The following is an 18,432-nucleotide window of genomic DNA, read 5'->3' as shown; positions in this document are numbered from 1 at the left end:
TGGGGTCACTGGAGGGTCACCGCCAGTTCAAGTCCAGGTCCAACTCCGACCAAAGTATAGAATCGGGTTTGGCTGCTGAAGAGGTGCCAGCTCACTTCTTGACCACTTCCGACGTGCCCTTGAGCAAGTCCCAGTATCCCAAAGCTTCTCAGACACTCATTCTATGCAGCCCTTTACTCTGTCACCTCACCATCAGTACATGTCCCTATTGTTTCCTCTGTGTGTGTGTGTGTGTGTGTGTGTGTGTGTGTGTGTGTGTGTGTGTGTGTGTGTGTGTTATCCGCACCTATGTGTGTGAAGCATTTTTGAAACTGAATTTCCCCTCTGGGATTAATGAAGTAGGCTATGTCTTCCTTTTCTTTTTCTTCATTCTGTTATGCACAAGATATTGGTTTCTAGAAAAACATTAACTACAAATTAATTTTTTACCCAAATAATAAACATGTCCTTCCTTCTGAAGACAAAGGCTCACTGATTCACTGCTGGGTTACATACTGCATGTGGAAGACAATTAAAGACACACGAACATGTGAATGAAAGTTACTGAAGTCTGGAGTCATACTCCTTAAATGCCACTCTCATAAAATTATTTTAAAAAAAATTCACAGAATTGTCCTTTATTTTCTGATTTGCATGCTTATCTCATTTAGAAGAAGCTAACCTGTTTTTTTTTTTCCTGCCCATCTCTCCTTTAATTTTTTCTCTTTGCTTTTTTGCATTGGGAAACTGTCGTACTTTGTTCTCTCAAAGCTTCGCTGGATGGAATAAGACTGCATTGAATTGAGAGAAAGGGTGGGAAACAACTTGGATGACCGGAGGAGGGGGTCATGTGAGGACAGAGACAGCGGGGTATGCACATTTTACCAGCTTATATTCCTTCAGTTCTGCATCCTAGTAGTTGATCATCACAACGAAATCGAATATAATTTCTACAGTGTGGCGCTCTGTTTGTACAGTCAATCTGAACCTCTGTGTTTCTTATTCCTCTGTGTGTTTGCACTGCCGGGAAAAGCGCGTGGAGCTCGCTTCCCCCTTCGCTGTCACCATGGTTAGGGGGCGTCCTCCTCAAGGAAACGACGGCTGCACTCTTTCTATTCGCTGAAACCATAGGTGTGTCAGGGGGGGGGGTGTGCGCTTTCCCTCCGTCAGCTGTCCGTCATGACGTCACTTCCCGCGGGTGTGCGCTCCACGGCTCTGCTTTGTATGGACATGGTGGGGGATTTTTGACAGCGGCAGCGCTGTTAGGAAACAAACAGGGACGTGGTCGGGGGGTCGGGGACTGTTTTTCTTTTTTGCCCCCTCCTCGTTCATATCTCGGTCTTTCCCTGGGCTTCTCTCAACTCAGCGTGATTTCCGAGGATATGGCGGCATCGCACTGGGCTGTCTTTTCTAAGGTAGATATCTTCATTTTTGCCTTTTTTTTTTTTTTTTATCAAAGAAAGAAACCCTTCTGCTGCAGCTTAGAGATCCTCTGTGAGGGAATGTTGTTTGGTGCATGGAGACGGTTGCAGCCTGTGTTAGAGTGTTAGAAATGGTATTTTTTTGTTTTTGTTTAACATGCAACTTGTTCAATTTATCATCAATTAATTATCATGATAGTTTCTACTTATACAACCATTGTTATTGTAGCCAGGCAGGGGACTCTGTTTTCACTTTGCACGCCTGCGCAGCTGAAGTGGCGATTTCTCATCAATCGACAACATCTCCATTCACAATAAACCATGCATATAACTCAAAGGCTATTTGTAGGCTAGTGTGTACGATCAAACACTCGAATAGATCTTAATAATAAGGTGTGGTTTGTTATGACGGTCTGTGCCATGCATCGATGACTGACAATAATACAGCCAAAGCTGTGTGATGAACTGAGGACAACAAACGTCAAGATTCGATACAAACACTGTTTTCAGTCAGGTTTTAAGTGCTAAACAATGCTTCTATTGCTAGAAACACCTGCCTAACACCTGCATTTGGCATCTTGAGTGTGTATGGCGTTCACAAAGGAGCTCTAATTTAAAGCAATTAGTTCAAGTTCCTTTCCGGTGCAGTTTTGAACATTGTTTACCAATATTTTGCATATGACTTTAGGGGACACAAATGCATGGGGATGATATTCTACAATGGTCTGGACTTGAATCTGTGAAGATGAAGTTGCCCCCCCCGACGGTCTCCAAATCTTGCCTGGAGATCCTGGCTGTATTTGAATGATTTCTTATCATGTCTTTCCTGCAGCGGACATGCTTTGTGTGAAGTGTTTGATGGACTACGTGAATATTTCAAGCTGTGGTTAATGTGCAGCTGCAGGTGCTGTGAAGTAACTGCTTAAATAACCCCTCACCCCTGAAGCACTCACTCTGTGTGTGTCTCAGTGACTCCTTCTTTCCTTGTGTGTTCATAGCTGTTCATTAGCCTAGTCACTAGTGTGTCAGAACAGCTCTGTTCATCTATTGTAATATCAACTTTTAAACTGTTTAGTTGTCTGTAATATGATGATCTATGACTGAGGCTCAGATAGGACCTGAGTACTTGTATCCGGTTGCTTGGAGGTTGAGTTCATCAAGTCAGACACATGTGGTTACTTAAATATGACATTCTGCAGCTTAACCACAGATTCAGTCTCTCTCAGTCTATAAGCCATCTCATTTCTTGCTCTGTCAAAGTGAAATTTGACCCAAATCCTGCTGTACCAGTTCCATTAGCCTAAACAGTATAGAATAGGAATGCAGCCTTTCTCTTTCCCGAAGTTGTTTACTCATACAACTGTCGCTTGCTTATTTGTTTTAAAAACTAAAAGGCCAATGGTCAGCACCCTGGGGCTCAAAGAGTTGCTTAAATTGTACTTCTTGATGGTGACTTTTTAGATGTCATTTTTTTATTGCAATATAAACAAAATACATTTATTTAGTTTTCTTAAATCAAAATTGCGTTCATTTTTCATGCCATTAGTTGAATTTTCATACCCGTATCAGTATCTGCCTCTACCTGAAAGACGGTATCAGTTTGCCAATACATCGATCTGTTACCGTAACCAGTTAGCTCCAAAAATCTGCTGGATCCAGGTGAATTGTAGCGTGCGAAAGCAAGAACAGTGTGGTGCTAGCACAGAGTGTAGTGTTAGGCAAAGTTCCAGAAATGTCAGCACACAGTGTTTTTCACTGATATTATCTTTATTAAGGGGTGGGCCACTGGGCTCTGCCAATTAGAAGTCTAGTTATGACAGTGAGTGTGGAAAGGATATCAGAGGTGACAAGACAGCTCAATGACTTCTGTCTGTTATGTGGTGATTGAGGCTTTCTTTATATATTTAATAAGGCCAAACCCATATGAGATTTTTGGGGCCAATATACTGATATTAGGAAGAGTGAAAATCCGACACTGATAAATCAGTCGATATCTTTCTTATGGTCTATGTTCAATCTTAAGAGATAGATAGATACAGATTTACACACATTTATTATGTTAATCCTTCAAATGCAGTTATCAAATATAATATTTAAATTTAGTTATTTAATACAATAAAACTCAATTGAAATGCTAAAATTGATTGGTGAATAAATCTAGAAATATCGGCGCATATCTGCGATAGAATTAGCTGATACCGATAGTCTGCCTCTAATATTTCTAGGAACATGTTAAGGAGAGGATTATTTGCAGCCGGGGGTTTTACTCTTTGTTGATATTTTCTCCTCCAAAGCGACATTTTGAAGGTGATCCGACTACAGATGTTCTATTCTGCGGCCATGTGTAAACACGCCGAAGGCACAACTCAGCCCTCTGTTTAACCAGGCTTCTACACCAGTTCCCCCCTTTCTGTTTGCCAACCCCTTAAAGCCAGTCTCGTCATGGACGTGGCATTTACCCAGGGATCAAAGGTCTTCACTTTTACACACCTGATCAGTCTGGTGAGTGTGGTTAAACAATCTGTGAATAATCGTGTGGTGTTTGATGCAGTCTCAGAGTGACAGTGTCTTTTCTTATTCGTGAAGCTAACGCTCTCGTAAGACTGAAAAATAAATCGCTGCATAAGCTCATATTGTTACAAGAGTTGATATCACAGCCTGCATAACAAACCCTGATCAAATAATCATCACAAATCACTTCCTTTAGCTTAGTGTTGAATTCCAAGTGGGTGTGGTTCATCGTCACAGTTACTTAAAGATGGAAAGAAGCACATTTAAAACTTCACTTGTGGATTTGCAAGTAGTGTTTTTCACCATTACACTTGTGTTTTTTTTTTATTCCACGCATACAGTGACTCCATGCACCTTTTGCAGAAGTTAAAACAGAAGTTGTTATGTCATATAAAGGTGTGGTTTGTCTGTCTGTGCTTTTAGACTTCACTATTGTAATCACAGGGACACACTCCATTTAAGATAACATTATCTGTCATGCACCAAGAATGAAAAATGTCTCCGGACAAACCGTCTGAACCTAAATGTTTGTGCTTCTTTGAATTCACCCTAAAGGAACTGGCACAGCCGTTTTTTCCCCCCCCCTCTTAGCTAGTTTCTGTCCAGCTGTGCTGCTGCACTCCTGTCAGTTTTGGGTTTTTTTTGTTTTCTGCAGGAACCTGAGACCAGTAATCAGCTAGTGGCAGGCTGCATTCAGAGCCAGAGTCTTCCCCTCTCTGCTTCTCAAACAGGACTTTCAGGTTCTGCTGAGTCTCGAGATGTGATCATTTGTCGGCGTCTGGAACAGTTAGGGGGTGAATCGTAGCTGCGCTCAGCAACAAGAGCTTAGATCCCTCTGACCTATGTTCTCAGGTTGCTGCGTCATTGATGGCGGTTCATGAAGAAAATGTGCAGTTTGGAGTGCATGTGCAAGGCAGATCAAAAACCCAATAACAAAAAATTGTCTCTGGGAAATGGATTCCAGAAGACTCACGGGCTAGCTTTAGTGGTAACACCTTGTTATCGACTCTTCAGGGTCAAGGGCACCTCTGGAATTTCTCATCTGTCAGGTCAACCCCAAAAGAAACACAAAGTGGATCTCGTGCTAGAGCATCTAAGCTGACGTGCTTGAAACAAACTAATGCACACCAAGTGGATCCTAACTCTTGAAGGTAAATGTGTTTATAGACGTTTCAGATGGCTTTTTTTTACAACTCAGCAAGGAAAGCTATGAGAGACTTTAATTGAGAATAAGTGGGTTGTCTCTCCTTGAAGAAACTCACAATGTTGTACTTATTAATACCAGGAAAGTGACCCAAAAAAAATCCAGTCATCAGAAATGTGTGGTTACAGGGTTTGAGGCTTGATTTTACTGCCTTAAGAAGCAACTCATTGGAAGCTTTTAGGCAGCATTCATACCAGAACAGTGTTCACATAACACCAGCACCTCCTCATTCACAACGTTGAGGCCTTTGAATTGGCACAACGGGGGTTCCTTGGATGGCTCCAGCGGAAGAGTTCAACTTGGCTTCACTTATGCTGCATTGACACCAGGCAGAGTTGTAAAAGAAAAGAAGCGTTCTCTACTGGAAATACTTAATTCTGTTTTTACCTCAAGTCAACAAGAAGTAAGATAAAATAATGTAACTTTCTAGAGTTTTAAAATCCGTCATACACAGCTGCCCTGTGTTTTGATATATTTTTTTAAAGATTCATTTTTTGCCTTTATTTTAGAGATGGGACAGTGTATGGAGTCTGTAATCAGGGAAAGAGAAAGTGTGGGATGACATGCAGGCAAGAAGCCACTGGTCTGATTTGAACCCGGTCCACTCGTCAGCCTAAGTACACCGGGCGTGGGCACCAACCGCGCCCCGTGTGTTTTCATATTTTGATAAGCTCTCTGCATATTAGATATGTTCTCTAAAACAGTCTTCCCAGATCAAATTTCACAGCCTTGTTGCTCACCTGCAGTGACGCACCAACACCAACCCATTTCTTTTGTTTTTGCACACAGTGCTGTTTTCATTGCAAAGCGTGGTCTTTCTCGCTCACTTCTGTTGTCTGTGTGTTGTGCAACGTGTGTCCTTGGTTGCCCAGGTTTGTCCTTGAGTTGGAGTCAGTTCCCTTCAGAGCCTTTCTTACGGTAAAGTCCTTCTGGGTTGAATAGGATTGAGGTCCTCCAGCCAGACTTACCGTAAGCAGCTCTGGAGAGGAGATTGTCTGTGCTAATGATCGAGGAGGGATGCAGTATGTAAGCGGAGCTTGTGTGTGTTTTAAACCATGAGGCGACTTGACAGGACGACTTGACTCATCGCTTCGTGGGGAAAAATGTAATTCCTCCTTCTCAAACCTCTTCATCTCTCCTAATGTTATTTATCTGCTCTTCTTAAATAAGAAAAGAAACATCCCTTAAATCCCTGTTTGTTTATGATGCAATAGGTCTGATGTACATCCACATGAGCCAATGCCTGTAGAAATCCTCATCAATGACCTAGTCCTGGTCTTATACTATCACACTGTAATTCCATTAGTGACGAGGCCCACTCTCTTTCAGCTCCGCTCACCAGCTCAGACAGAAAATCGTCACCAGATTAACCTCATTATACTATATTATGAAGTAGCACAAGAATCAAGCGCTTAAGATTTCATCTGGAGAGAGTTTTGCTTGTTATGGTAACAGTGCAATTTGATAGTATTGGAAACTGATGATGAATATTAACAAAACAAATGACATGGCTGGACCCAGCTCATAATTATGTCCTCCTATTCCAATTTGGCAGCTCCATAAGAAGCTGTTCTTGCAATTCATTACTGTTTAACTCCTATTTCAGCACTCGTGCGCCTCATGTTTTACCCATAAGATACGCCTTTTGAACTGAATAATTTAATTCACCTAGTAGCGCTGTAGCTCCACTGAAGAGCATCACACGGTCGCAGGTTTTGAAGGGGCATCTGCCTCAATCATAACTTTACTGGTTTTTGGTCCGTTTTGTTTTGGAGAGGACACCTTAGAAAAAACCTTAGAAAGGATGCATCACTGAAGGTTGTCCTGACCCAAAAAGTGCAGATGAGGATGTCGGCGGCAGCTCATCTTGCAAGGTCTACTTTTTGTAGTGTTCTTTACCTGTTTAGATCAAAGGGTCGGTTTGGTTTGGGGGAGGATCAGAGCTCTGGGGAGAATTTCTGCACCCAAATGCATTTTGAGACATTTTGTAAAACTTCACAGCCCACCGTGCTGTATCATTGATATTTCTCTGTGTACAATGGTGCATTAAAGGAAGATTAATCAAGACACTTGAAAAATGTGAATGAGTCAGCTGGGGGTCTTCTCCTAATGATTCAGATCTTGTGTGTGCCAGCCATGTAGCTGGGTGTTTTACTTAGATATTGGATATAGATATAAGATGATGGTCGAGAGTGTGTGTATATAAAATGAAGTAGACTTCGGAAAGCAATCCAATTATTTTAAGACTGACTGCAGCTCCTGCTTGCTTAGTGCTTATATGGAAACCGAAAGTACATCTCTTTTTTTTTTTTCTGTCGTACTCAGCGATCCCTCTATAGTAGCAAATTAGCTTTGCTCTGTCTGCAGGCCTGTGTGCTGTGTGCCTCCCCACAAACACGTAGGCTGGTTTGGCAGCCAGAAAGGGGGAACTCAGGATAGTGTCATGTTGGAAAATGAAACAAGATATACACAGCTGTCTGAGCAGAGAGAAACGCTCCCAGCTTCATGTTGTCCTCATCCCAGAGTTTTTTTTTGGGGGGGGGGGGTGATTTCTGTACTCTGGCACAGCTCACTCTATTGTGTTTTAATAATAGAGAATAACAGACAACAGCTATTAGAAATTTCTTGAGCAAAGATAGTTTGGGCCAAAGAGAGCGGTAACCTTCAGCAGTTTTGTGAATACTTCCCCTCCTGATGTCTCATTATACTGTATATGTGAAGCAACTAAGAGTTCTTTTTTATCACTGATTTTCAGTTCAGATGTTTTACTCTTTAGAATAACAGAAATGAGAGAAAAAAACAGATCTGTCGTTGCCAGAGTTAAACATTACTTCCTCATAAAATAGCTTCTTTTTTCAAAACCCAAAGATATTAAGTTTAAAATGCATGAGCCAGAAAAAAGTCTTTCATCCTTGATAATTGACGATCATTAATTAAACATTATCATTTCAGCCTGTAATATTCGCTTTCTTCCAGATTGCTTCCTGCATAACCTGGCACAAGACTAATAGCATGATCATCCTTGTTGGAGCGCATGTACTGTCCTCCTAAATCAAGCCACAGGGTCTAGATTTCTTGGCAGCACTGCGCTCAAGGTGGTTCGTCAAAGTTCACTGGGGGAGAGGCAAAAAGTAGTCTGCTGTCCTGGTGTCCCCGTGGTGACAGGGGGTGAAGGTACAGTGTCTTGGCAGACGCTCAGGGGACAGAACAACTGGTGGAGCAGCACAGAGTCACTTGTACATTCCCTTCTCTTTGGCACCTGCGTTGATGTCTACATTATGCTCACATTGCATTATATTTCATTTGTGGAGGGGAATGTGCACAGTGGCTGCTTCCTAAATATGAATGTATATTGATGTGTCGAGCACATATGGACACAATGTTCAAACTTAGATCTGCTCCATGGAGCAAAGTCATATCCATGTCAAAGCACAGATGCTGCACATCAGTACATGATTATGCAAATTGAGGGAAATTATCAGAGTGAGTTAACATTATTAACCCAGTACAATGATAGAATAGGTCATAAAAAAGTCTGTTATTGGACTCCTAATTGCAATACAAGTACCGGTTTCAAATGACTATTAAATGAAACGTCATCACAATGTGTTCAAATGTATCGTCAAGAAAAAGAACATTTGATGAAGACTCAGCTGGGTCGATACGCGTAGGCAGATCCCTGTTTAATAAAGGGTTTTTATATTGCATCAGAGTGCCTCGGATGTTCAGTTAAGACTGCCTTTCTTCATAATAAACTTTGTTTGTAATCAGGACTGACATTTTTTTATAAGCTGTTGGACTTTTGTCCCCTGTTCCTGAAGAGCACCTGACTCCTCTACATTTTTTTTGACCCAGTGCAGCGTTGAAGAAAAGAAAATGTAGGATTTGACAAGAAATACATTAGATCGGTGGAGCAATTAAGATATCATACGCAATACGACCTGTTTAATTTCCTTACACAAGCTCTGATTAGCTTCTAATACATCATTAACACTACTGATGCCAAAATGTTTCCAATCCAACACTTAAACTAAGTATAATTAATTTTCTGATCAGTACATGTTTTCATCTCAGCTCTCCACCAAATCAGAGAAAAGGAGCAGCTGTGGCTCAGTTGGTAGAGTTGGTCGTCTCTCAACTGGAAGGTTGGGGGTTTGATCCCCAGCTCCTGCAGCCACATGTCCGGCGTGTCCTTGGGAAAGACACTTCACCCCAAGTTGCTCCCGCTGCTTCGTCAGCCGCATATGAACGTGTCTAAATGGGATTAGTTATTTCTGATGGTCACTTTACACAGCATCCTCTGCCATCAGTGTGTGAATGGGTTGGTGTGACATGTAGTGTAAAAGCACTTTGAGTAGTCAGAAGACTAGAAAAGCACTATACAAGCTCAAGTCCATTTACCATTTCCCAAAAGTATCCATTGATGGTTTGACTGGAATCTGGATAACGGTATCAGTATCAATGAAGATTAACGGTCTTCATTGCTAGTAGCTAAGATGTTGTTGAACTGCAGGGCAAGGTTACACAGCAGCTGTTTGGTTTCTCATGATGTGATGCTCTCCAGCTCATGCTGAAATATAGACTCTAGTGTTATCTGTAACTACGAGAAGGATGGATTAATCATCTTCCCTTGCTCAGTTGCAGGGTCTCTCTTTTTCCTTTTTATTCATTCCTCTGAGCCAGAAAAGATACCCCATGCAACCAGATGTAATTACTCAATAGTTATGGAATCATTTTACCCCACTTAGTGATTGTCAGGTTAATAGAATCTAAATTGTATCCACTACTTATGCTAAAAGATGCTTTATGCATGAGCCTAGTAAAGCTGAGAAAAAAAGCCTTATCATTTGCAGCTGTATAGGAGAAAGAAGACATTTGGAGATATTTGCAGCTGGTTGCACTAAACAGACTAAAGGTATATTTGTTAAAAAAAAAAGAATGCCAGTATTTAAGAATCTTTATCAATATCAACAAACTAAAAGTAAACAGGGAAGTTATAACTTCATTAGAGTTCATGCCAACAATGAGTCAGTGTAGCATGACATCAAAACTCTCTAGTCCATGTGCCTAAATTTAGATCTGTAATGAAGCTTTAGGATGTCATCGTAACTTTCACATGCTTGTATTGGCTCCAAACTACACACACAAACACACACACATGAATTACACACACTTTCCACCGTGTAACAATGTGTTGTAGATGGGCAGAGTAAATGGCCAGGTCACCACAGACCTCTGAGGTAACGTGATACTCTGTCACATTGCACCTTTGCTCTGTTTTATGGTCAGATTGCATTGGCTCTGTCTTGTGAGCGTGTTTGAACATTTAATTATTATTTTGACAGTGAACACGCTATCACTGCCGAGGTCGGAGTCCACTGGGATTTATGTAAGTTAATGTTTTATTTCTCAACTCAGTACAGCAGTGGTTGGATTTATATGCCGACAGCCAAAAGCAAGAACTCATCTTTAGTCAAAGTGCCTTTTTGCACATTTTGAAATAGAATAATTGAGAAACCAGAAAGTTGCTTTCATGCTTGGACAAGATGAAGTGAAAAACATGATGTGTTGCGAAAGGGGCTGACTTGAGGAAAAAAAGTGGTGGCTCAAAATAACTTTTTCTTTCCTGGTAATGAGCTGTTTTTTCATTAAAGAATTAACTGACCAAATGAGTCAGCACCAGAGTAACTATTTCTTTTAATTTAGTCCTGCAATGCCGGTCAAATGTTTTGTGTAAGCTATAACGCAGCTGTCTGCTACTAGCTGGGGATTTGCTTCTGGTTAATGGCAACTGCTTAACTGCCATAAAGCTCTACTACCTGGATGTAAATGAGCAGAGAGGACAGATGGCATCTTGTTGAGTTTTTGTCTACAAAATAGCGATAAGAGTTGAATGAATGAATGATTATAGTCTGTGTCAGGTTAAATGAAGAATGTGTGAATTTTTGATCCAGCAGATGTCGCCCTTGAGTTCCAGCATTAAACAAAAACAAACTGCTGTTTGGCGACACCTCCATTTTCCTCCAGCGGCACACGTCCAACCCCTCCCCACTCATCACTCAAGCATCGGCGGACAAAATTGTTCTTGGCTCGAGCTGCAATTCCCTGTGGTCTGCATTGTTGTGTTAGCATGCTAATGTTAGCACACTTTGGTTAACTCATAGCTTCATATTGCACATAAATTGACACAGAATTACAGTGACTAAAGACACTTAGGTGACATTCAAATAAGCAGTGAGCAGACTATTCTTCTTTTCTCTAGTCCTTGACTAAAACAGCTTAATACGCAAGGCCGTCTCGTCCATGTAAACATGATGTAAACACGGCCCGACAACAACACAGCTCGCGGCATTCATGCTTCTCACTCACTGTAGACAGTCATGACTCAGAGAGACATTTTCAGAGGATATACATGATTTCTGCTGTATTTATGTGTAAAATGTTGCTCATTCTTCAACCAGGGCATTGCATAACCAGCGCCTTGGAAAAGGAGAACCAGCTAAATTTGATGATGCAATTGTAAAAATTTGCAGCAAAAATATGTGAAACGCGGAAACAAATCCAATTTGAGGTCTCACCTAGCAAATAGTATCGGGCCTGCAAGATTCTTTTGAATGTGGCTTTTTATTTATTGTATTATTTCCTTAACAACAAAGCCTTGACAATCAGTGACAGACACAAACATTCTCAAGCAGCGCTGAAGACACTGCACAGCGCCTGGTGCTGAAACAAAGCACCATCACGGCAGCAAGAAATTAAGCCGGTAAGGATGAATAAAAAAGTTCTTAAATATCCCTAGAATAGAAATACCTCAATGGACCATCCATTGTCCACAGTACAATGAGCAAACTTTTTTTTGTTGTCTGCTTGATCTTCTGCTGATAAAGATCATGTGATATGTACTTGATGGAGCTAGTTCTCTAACCTGCTGTTTCCAAGGCCAAGACTGACCCTCAACCCTCAAATCAATAAACGTCACATTAAAGGGGAACATTTTGCAAACCCTTGTGCTGTGTTGCAGAACCTCAAATCTATTTTCTCATTGGTCTAAGCAGTCATTTTCCCAACTTTTACATCAAATCTTAATTGTCTTGGTTAGTACCAAATGAGGGATTATGAGGTAATATACTGTAGTGCATTGTGTGTAAATTGGAAAAACTCTAATGAGGACCTAAATATTTGCGGTGATGGATTAAGTTAATCAATAAATTTGAAACTAACAGATCTTAAATTAAGATCAATAAATTCAAAACCCTTACAGCATGGATTTTAAATCTCATGAAGTTTAAAGGATACATGATTAATAGAGATCACATTTTGCAGTAGGTTGGGAAGTGAGAATTTTCCAGACAAAATGCATTGTGTGCTGTACATTGAGGTGTCATTGACCTTGAAATTACAAGAAATTTGAGAACAGAATGATTGAACTGTTGGCTGTCGTATGGCTCGTCTGTCTAAGACTGCAGCTAAAGTCCAACGTCAATCACTTCCCGGCCTGAACTTTGGTCAATCTCCATAACGATAAGAGGGCGCCGGCCACCGTATCAGCCCTGTGTGATAAGGGTTCACTCAAGTGTTTACACTGCGGGCACGGTCCAGCCAAAGCTTATAGAGTGAACTCTTCAAACAAATGGACAGGCAGAGCTGGCGGGACAGCCCCATCATCCCATATTATAAGACCACCGTTATGCCCCCGGGCCCCTTCCTCTTACAGGCCTGTCAGCACTCAGACCACAGGTTGAGTGGATTAAACATTAACCTGTAGTCTGTCTTTTACACTCTCTCACACACACACACACACACACACACACACACACACACACACACACACACACACTGAATGTCCATGCAATCTCTTGGAGAGAGCTGTATGTCAAGTTAGCATGGACCAAAGTTGCTTGGAAGCCTTCAAGTCATTGGACGAGGAAGGTAGGGGCTTTGTTTTGCTTTTAAGGAAGTTCTAAAAAAAAAAATCTTAATCAATAACTCATATGTTCAAGCAGTCTTTGAGTATTAGTGCTTGTTTTATTCTTACAGAACACCTAAAAGGATGTGAACAGGTTATTGTCTTCTGTTTCATTTTATGGTCATGAATTTTCCTTTACTCTGAATAACTGCAGTCTTTTGTTTCCACACCTTGGCGAGACAAGCCCATACACACCACTAATGTCTTGGTCTGATGCCAGCTTTATCTGGGTTTCCTTGTCAACACACTCTTTGCTGTTTGTTGATTTCAATTATGTATTGAAAAGCTTTTTGGATTAGTTGTAGACTGTGGTTAGGCAGTTATAGAGATGTTTGATTTTTTGGGGGGTATTTTTTGGTATTTTCCAATACCAATATCAATCTCATTCAAGTGTTTTAACAGAATATACATATTTTATTTCACTCATAGGACTACACCAACAACTTTGTATGTCAACACCAGTGCTACCCATCTGAATCCTTGCATCCGTACATGTTTATTGTGATGGGATTATCCATTGTAAAATATTGCCAATTTGCTGCCAATTTCCTAAATTTCACTACAAGCAACTTGTTGCTGCTATAGGCCATTGTTTCAACAGGAGGAACATTTGATTTTCAGTGTAAAAGTTAATATTTTTCATTTATTTAGCCCACAAAAATGGACTGGCTTATGCGTGGATGTAGAGATACCACAAGATCAGGTAACGAGCCCCTTTGTGTTCACTACTTCCTGAGTGATAGATTTCCCCTCCGAGACTGTCTGCTCAACAGTGCAGGTGATTTGTGGGTAATATTCCTGAGGGTCTCAGACGGCTGAGTAAACTAACTTCACGCTGGTCTGTATGCTTTCCTGCTGGGAGAATATGAGGCCGTCTTCACGCCTGGGTCACGTTCAGAGTGTGTTTATCTGCCTTGGTTGGGGCTTACGAGCTGCTTCATGGCCTGTCTGTTTAATGTGGGTCTTGACTGAGATGGATGAGCATTACATGGGGGGCTGGGTGAGCTTGCTGAGCGACTGTGCAGAAATCCATTGGACTTTATGGATTATTTATGCTTCTGCATCCGGCCCTGTGGTCATTGAATCAGACTTGGTAATACTCTAACCTATAATGGGATTCATTGATTTTGATAAAAGTCTGAATTCCAGTGGAAGTTTGTTCTTCTCATGCCTTCCCTCTTATGCGGATTTCAAAGTGTGATCCTTGTGTCGGCATTGCTATGGCATCGTCATGGGGACCTCCGTGGGCTCGAAGTTAACAAGCTTTTGAAACATCACCCCTTCTCTCCCTCCTCCCCGTTTAGACCCCAACCCTCACCCACACAAACACATATGACCTTGCTCATCATCCCTCTCGGTGTGTGTGCGGTGCCCTCAGTAGGCTTGGTTGAGTGAGCACATGAGGGGTCTTGACCTACGGGACAAAAGCTTGCTGTTGCCGTAGGAACCCCTGTTTTCTTTCTCTCTCTTTGCCTCACTCGCTAACTCTGTCTCACACTCCGCTGATAAAGAGTGTGTAATGTAGCTTTGCTGACAATCCTCTCCACCCCCTCGTGTCTCTCTTTTTTCTCTGTTTCAATCCACAACACGTCTGCAGCTAAGCGGCTCTGTGTGTTTATTTTCTCATGCTGTATGTTGGTGGCAACAGAGGTTAGCTTGGGCCATCACTCCATGCTGTTGGGGTAGTTGGGGGTCATGAGTTCAGAAGAGGACTTGTGTCGTGTATGTTTTTTAAAATAGAAAGCCATGCATGCAGGGGGAGTTTGTTGACACAACCCTGGTATATTTAGTCCACTTTACATAGTCAGTTATCTGAATTGTGTAATTGAGTATTTACAAGCTAGGAAGTGTAACAGATCTCATAGAAAATGTATTTTTATCATCTGCAAGCTCACTTTTTTTTCACATCTTACCACTAGATAATAACTTTCCCAGGTCAAGGGGTTTTATTTGAATAGACAGCATATATGTTAGTTAAGCTGTAGCCCAGAGTCTTCTTTATTTCCCCCCCTGAAGCAGTGTTATAATGAGACAGTGCTGAGTGAAGTGAGTGTATGAAACAGGATGTCCTCTAAAGGAAGACCTGAGGGTCAGGAGCTAGCTGCTGAATGCTAAAGAGGTTTGTTTTATCCTAGTAGATCTAACACTGCCTCCATTCAGAATCACAAGTATATCGTAGAGTAAGTAGCTCAGTAAAGCAGCCCGCTCACATGGCAGGGTTCTTTTCATGTGGAGCAGAGTGTTTAATGGGTGGGAATCCATTTACTTTTAGATTCAGTTAAGTTTTGATAATTAATTAGTGAATTGAATTGTATTTAACCAGAATACTGGTGTAGACAATTCACTAAATTAAGTGTTTCAGCCAAAAGTTCTGTGCTTTCTTACCCATTGGCTTCAAACCTAAAACATTTGTATTCATGTCGGTTTCCAATATATTATGACGATATATTTTCCCCAACAGATATTAGGATGTCCTATTTCAACTGTCCTATTTCTAACCTACATGTACCACGATGTGCAAATAAAGTAATGGATTTGCAAAGCTTAGGTGTGCTAAAATGTGTTTGATGATGTAGGCACGGATATTATAGCACCAAACAGAGAGAAAAAAGGTAGATGTAAACATATGCATGATTTTGCCTACAGATGAGAGCTACAGATTTTCTGATGCCATTTTCCATACCCAATACAAAATCTTCAACTCAAACTTGTGTTCTGCCAAAAACCGACTATCATCCCATAAAAATAATGGAAAATCATACAAATCTTTATTTAATAGTTCAACTAGCCCTGTACAACTAACTATGTATGTTAAACTGCCGCTGCCCCTGGAAAATAACCATAACAGCCTGCACACATTTCAGTTTCAGTTCATTACACTGTTTGGATTTTCCAGTATGAAATACTTCAGAAGACTCTGATATTGTTCTTGCTCTGAATCATTTTACATTCTTTGTAGGCACCATACTGTTGTTGTTGTTGTTGTTGTCGTTGTTGTTGTTGTTGTTGGGAAATAGCTGCAACAAGGTCATTGTTGCTGACATGAAACAGTTGTTTGTTTGTTTGGATCCCCATTAACTTCCTAAGTTATTCTTCCTAGGGTCCGCAGTTTACAATGTGACAGTACAATTTGCACATTCACATAGTTTATCACAATACACAAACATTACACAACATAAAGCACATCTACAATAGCTTTAAAAAAGTAATATCAATTGCCATTAAAATGTCAAAAGGTCACAGAAAACAGCCATAATAAATCCATGTTGGTAGAAAAGTGATAATCGCTGGGCAGGCCTCTGTTTTGGACCAGTAAAGAAGAGTTGGTTTCTGTTGTTTGAGCATGCAGCCAGTGTGTCTTACCACACAGCCCACAGTACATCACACGGTTTGGGGCTAGTTAAGGTTAAACTACAGGCAGCAGTATGACAATGAGTGGAATGGTTGTGAAACAAGGGGCAGCTGCTGTCCTGTTGTCCAACAGGCCCCCTTCACCCACCTCCCACTGCCCCCAATGACCTCCCCCTCGTTAGATGTTCTTAGTGGGGCCTGATGGGAAAGGGCTTACTGGAGATTGACCTAGTTTACATACGTATGCATGATGTTCTAATATGTAATGTAAGGTACAAGCCATACAAGACAAGCCTACTTCTTAGTGTACTCTCATGGGTACCTCATGGCTCCCAGTCCCCCCTGTGCAATTCAGCAAAATCTCTACTCTACAGGACAAACCCTCTGTCATGTCTCTTCCATTCATAACCTAAACCAGTCTGGTGACCTACATTCATCCATCCACATGTCTATGGGCCTCGCTCTCCTTCTTCTTGTCCTCAGTCCTTCTCTTTCGGGACCACTGTGAGGTTTTGTGAGGATAGGGTTGCTGTATTTGAAGAGAATAGTACAGAGGAGCAGAGGGGCTTCTGTTGTGTCATAAGATACTTCCATCTTGCTGCCTGCTAATCCACCATAGCAACATGCAGCACCTGTTGGCTAATGACATGTTTCATCAGCACTACTCAGTAGGCCTAAATGTTCTGGCAGTAGCTTTGTTGAATCATGTGCACTGAAATTGACTTATTACCCGGTAGTGTTGATGTTATGATGTCATCTTTGCCATGCTAGTAACAGGGCTTTATTGATGTGAATGTTGTTTTAATGTTTGGAGTGTAAATTTGATCCATTATTAAATATCTCGAAACATATTGGTTGGATTGGCACTCAGAGATGGAACTCTGGGATTGCCATACTTTATACCCAAGTGATTCCCAACCAACTTTCTTATCATGTAAAAAATATCAACATCTACTTCATGATTTTGACAAAAAGTTGATTCAATTATTAAATACATTGGTTTATGATGCCAATGTTTGGTTATTGTTTGGAATACAGTTTTGGCCCATACTGAAATGTCCTAATTGGTTGGATTGCCCAAAAGTGAGTCATCATACATGGTATCCAGAGGATGGAACTTTTAGATTACCATTTATTTTGAGCTGCCTGACAAATTTTCTTGTCTTTTAGAATATCTCAACATCTACTCAATGATTAGGCCAAAAAAATGGATTAAACCAAATGTTCTTGGTTCCAAGAAAAGTAGATAAACAACAACTTTTAGATGGATTACAATTTTGCAGAAATATAATAAAATACAATATAATTGTAAACACTTGAACCCCTGACTTTACTTTGTGCCACCATTAAGTCAAGGTTTTCATTGGGCAAGTGCTTTACACGTAATAAAGACTGAGCTCCTCCAATCTTAATGGCATACATATCTTCTTTGTCTCTTACTAGCAAATGTTAAAAGGATAAATTGCCAAACTAGGATGAGGAACAGAGTTAGCATTCAGCCATACTAGCAAGCTTCCTTAAGCATTTAGCATACGTCAGTCAGTGTTTCCCCTGGGTTTAGAGCTCCGGGGGGGGGGGGCAGGGGGGGGGGGGGGGGGGGGGCGGGGTCGGGGGGGCCTGCGAGTTGTTCCTGCAGCTCCCGTTTCTGAGCGCACCTGAATGCATCTCTCATTGTCTGAGCACCTCTGAATGTGTGTGTGTGTGTGTGTGTGTGTGTGTGTGCATCGTGAGCGAAACTCCGCCGTGCGCGTTACAGAGAGCAGAGGAGAATTGTAAACGCGTGTTAGTATGAATTTTCATGAAATAAATGAATCTTGGTAACATTGTGAAATGTACTTTTTAAGTCTGTCTACCACCTGTTAGCACTCCTACTTTGGGTGTCTGAAGCTGTAACCTTAAATGGGTGAAACACCTAAATAGTAGCAGATCTTTATTTGTGTAGGGGCAAACCATATGTTGTCAACTACTGTTTGCTAGACAAAGAGTCTACATCTGTTATG

At 41.2% G+C, this 18,432-nt stretch overlaps 1 protein-coding gene across 1 annotated transcript in view; it reads left to right on the top strand.

The window, feature by feature from the left end:
* The first annotated feature begins 1,188 nt into the window (after positions 1–1,188).
* pparab (peroxisome proliferator-activated receptor alpha b) overlaps positions 1,189–18,432 on the top strand; it is a 38,766-nt gene continuing 21,522 nt past the window's right edge. The window contains exon 1 of the mRNA XM_061035890.1: positions 1,189–1,394. The gene's annotated coding sequence lies outside the window, so the exon portion shown is untranslated. The remainder of the gene's footprint in view (positions 1,395–18,432) is intronic.

Source organism: Labrus mixtus, chromosome 4 (genome assembly GCF_963584025.1).
Source record: "Labrus mixtus chromosome 4, fLabMix1.1, whole genome shotgun sequence".
NCBI classification, from domain to species: Eukaryota; Metazoa; Chordata; class Actinopteri; order Labriformes; family Labridae; genus Labrus; species Labrus mixtus.
The sequence above is the reverse complement of the archived record's forward strand: the minus strand, read 5'-3'. Positions and strand labels throughout refer to the sequence as shown.